Source organism: Tympanuchus pallidicinctus, unplaced genomic scaffold (genome assembly GCF_026119805.1).
Source record: "Tympanuchus pallidicinctus isolate F22 unplaced genomic scaffold, pur_lepc_1.0 scaffold1, whole genome shotgun sequence".
NCBI classification, from domain to species: domain Eukaryota; kingdom Metazoa; phylum Chordata; class Aves; order Galliformes; family Phasianidae; genus Tympanuchus; species Tympanuchus pallidicinctus.
In genome coordinates, this window is record NW_026294618.1 from 30,814,708 (window position 1) to 30,818,739 (window position 4,032).

Genomic DNA, 4,032 nt, shown 5'->3' on the forward strand with positions numbered 1-4,032 from the left:
TATAAGACTGGTGCTACAGGCAGGACTTTGGGTTCTTTGATAGTGGATGGCTTTGTAAGTCACCAGACCTGACAGTAATGCATGGAAAAGGTTAATGTCACAGTGGCAAAGGGGTACTGGGATGGGAATTAGCAGGGCTCATTCCAAGAGCTTTAAACTGGATTTGAAAGGGGATGGGGTTGCAGCTGGACTTGCACTGGTGGGGCAGTGCTCTAGTACTGAGTAAGGCCAGTTAGCCTCCCACTCCGCTAGGGTGAAATGGGCATGCTCAGCTCGCTCCCTGAAATGCCTGTGCACCAATGCATGCAGCGTGGGGAATAAGCAGGAGGAGTTAGAAATCCGTGTTTGGGCAGGAGATTAATCATAGAATCATAGAATGGCCTGGGTTGAAAAGGACCACAATGGTCATCTAGTTTCAACCCCCTGCTGCGTGCAGGGTCACCAACCAGCAGACCAGGCTGCCCAGAGCCACATCCAGCCTGGCCTTGAATGTCTCCAGGGATGGGGCATCCACATCCTCCTTGGGCTACCTTTTCCAGTGCATCACCACCCTCTTGAGTGAAAAACTTCCTCCTAATACATAACCTAAACCTGCCCTGTCTCAGCTGAAAACCATTCCCCCTTATCACAAATCACCCTCGTAAGCAGCCGTTCCCCCTCCTGTTTATATGCTCCCTTCAAGTACTGGAAGGCCGCAATGAGGTCTCCCTGGAGCCTTCTCTTCTCCACGCTAAACAAGTCCAAGTCTCTCCACCTTTCCTCATAGGACAGGTGCTCCAGCCCTCTGTTCATCTTAGTGGCTCTCCTCTGGACCATTCCTAGAGCTCCACGTCCTTCCTGTGCTGGGGGCCCCAGGCCTGGATGCAGTACTGCAGATGGGGCCTCACAAGAGCTGAGTAGAGGGTGACAATCATCTCCCTCTCCCTGCTGGCCACCCCTTTTTTAATGCAGCCCAGAACACAGTTGGCCTTCCAGGCTGCAAGTGACATTGCTGGCTCATGTCCAGCTGCTCATCTATCAGGACTCCTGAGTCCTTCTCCACGGGGCCACTCTCAGGGAGTTCTTCATTCAGTCTGTATAAATACCAGGGACTGCCGAGACCCAAACACAGCACCTTGCACTTGGCCTTGTCAAACCTCATTAGGTTCTCATGCGCCCACTTCTTCAGCCTGTTCAGGTTCCTCTGGATGGCTTCCAGTCCCTCCATTGTATCAACTGCACCACTCGTGTTTATATATATCACCAAATGGCATAATGACAGTTGGTTTATTCAATCCAAGACAAATTAATGGTTGTAAAATATATGAATTCAGAAGACCTGTATTGTGCTTGGAGAACGTAATGTAGCTTCCATGTCATCATACTATTAGATTTCTTCTATTGGCAGCTGCTTTCTTGAAAGTAATTCTTCTATGGTACTGGAAATCCTGTTACTTAGAAAAGTTCTGCATTGCAAATGGAGATGCTAAAAATGCCTCTAATCTTGTATTTTGATTATTAAATTCCCTTTCTGTTTTCATGGTGCTGGAATAAGAGTAGAGTGATGCTGATATTTTATATAACAAACATACAGGTGGATTGTTCATCATGGAAAAGGACTTCTTCAGAGCAGGAGAATTCTATTCTTTGAGGATCATGGTTTAGCCTGTAAGCACATATCTTGTTGAAGATGGACCAACTAAAAGCAAAAATTGTTCTGCATATGTGTCCAAATGCTCAAGGGAGAAAGAAGACGTGAGGCAATAAGGTGACTGCTTGCAGTGCACTGTTATAGATATTCCAGCCAGACTGGGACATTTCCATGGCTGCGACTCCTACACAGGAGTGTAGATGTCCCATTTTGAATGTAAGGTTACTAAAAATGTGGACATTGCTTAGTCTTGTTTTTTGTGCATGTTAATCATCCTAATGATCCATCTCTTTTGTTGTGTCCTTACATCAGTTTGTGTCATACAGAGAGTAAGGACTCTGGAACATCTTTACATACACTAGAGTGGCCCCTGTGCTTTTGTGCTTTTAAGCCATTGTTATAACATAGATTTTCCTTCTAGCTCTCTTGTTCAACATAACCTAACTACCTGTTCCTCATTATTAAAGTCAATTTATAAAGTGATGAAAAGTGCTAGTGTCCTGCCCTTGCTCTGTATTACCTCATGAATGTGTATATATGACTTTTTCATCTTGCCATGCAATGCCAGTGTTCCACTGGATTCCTATTAAGGTGGCAGGAACAGCAAATGACAAGTAGCTTTCTATATTTATTGAAACGGTGCACCTTTGTCTGTGTCACGTTGCTGCAAGTCATGTGCAGGAAGGTTCTGCCAACAGAATGACAGTCAGAGAGCAAATGTGAAACTGCTCTGCAATCCTTTCGGGATATGCATTCTCAATTCATTTTCTACGAGCACTGTCACCTGCACATTAAGCACATCCTTCAGCCCAGCCCTTGTCAACAAAACACTTAAGGATGTGGCTAAGTGCTCTCTTCAGCTGGGGCTTTCACCTCCCCTTTCTGAGTTCACAGGAGTCAGTGTGAACTCCAAGAGTCAAAAGTGGAGCAGCCCCAACCTTCCAGCTTCAATGAATATGAAGTGTTCTTTACAGTTTAGTTTGCTAACCTTGATTGTCAAAATCTCCTACTGCAGCTCTCCTGAAAATGCTGTTCTTTGCCATGCCTTATTGTTTCTGCCTCTTGATGTGTTGAGTGAAGGACTAATATAACGTGCCCTGCAGTGTTTTTATTTGTTTTCTGGTGACAGCAGTTGCAATCCTGATGGTTGCAGAGGCTCTGCAGGTGCCTCAGCGAAGGCCTGCACAGCCCTGCAGCACTCACACGTGGAGCTGCAACAAAATCCATTTGGCATCATTTTGCATGGCATCTCTTTGCTGCCCCATTCAAGTGGAGAGGATTCTCCCTCTCTGCTGTTTTATGACATTTTTATCCACTGCTAACTCCAATCACACCAAATTTTTACAGGAGAAGACAGCACATTTGTACAACCATAGCCTGCTTTGTTTGTATTTTGTTAAATACGAAAAATTTACTTCTAGTATTATTTTATCATTGAAGGCTGGGAAGGACTCAGAAATGAGGTAAACACAGGCCTATTCAGAACTACATCACTTAACCCTTATCCATTTAAATAAGAATTGGTCACACGCTTAAATGTGTGAATTAAAACTAAGATGAAGTCCCAGCAATTAAGTTAAACTTTTCCTCTGGACCTACAGGCAAAGGCTCTTGGTAGGGAGCAGAGAAAGAAGGTACCATGGTCATATATAAACTATTAAAGATGACAGCATTTTCAGCTTGTACATTTCTAAAACCTCATTTTAATTTACTTCTGGGAGTGCTGGCACTTTCAAAAATATGACTTTAAAAAGCAATTACTCTTTGAGCTAATCATCTACTGTATTAATATGTAAGTTAGATCAAGTGCAGATTGCCTTCTAGAAGTTGCCAGATGAAAAAGCTTGTTTTAACTAGGTCTGGCTTTTCCCCTCAGGTTCAATATCTTTCTATTAACGAATAGGTGTCAAAGCTCTCTTTTTCTAGTGCAAATATGGCAAGAAAAATGCATCACAGAATCACAAGAGTTGGAAGGGACCTCTGGGGATCATGTAGTCCAACCCCCTGCTAAAGCAGATTCCCTACAGTAGGTCACACAGGAAAGGCTCCAGGTGGGTTTTGAAGAGAAGGAGACTCAAACATTTATCTGTGCAGGATGTTCCAGTGCTTTCTAACCCTCAAATAAGTTTTTTCTCATGTTTGTATGGAATTTTCCATGTTCCAGTTTGTACCCACTGCTCACTGTCTGTTCTTGTGCACCACTTGAAAAGAGCCTGGTGCCACCCATTCGGCAGCCTCTAGATATTTATAAGCATCGACAAAATCCTCCTGTCAGTCTTCTCAGGGTTGATCACTCCCAGGTCCCTCAACCTTTCCTCACGAGGGAGGATATCCGAGGACCATTATCATCTTTGTTGCCCTCTTCTGGATTCTTTCCAAGAGATCTCTGTCTTTCTTGAACT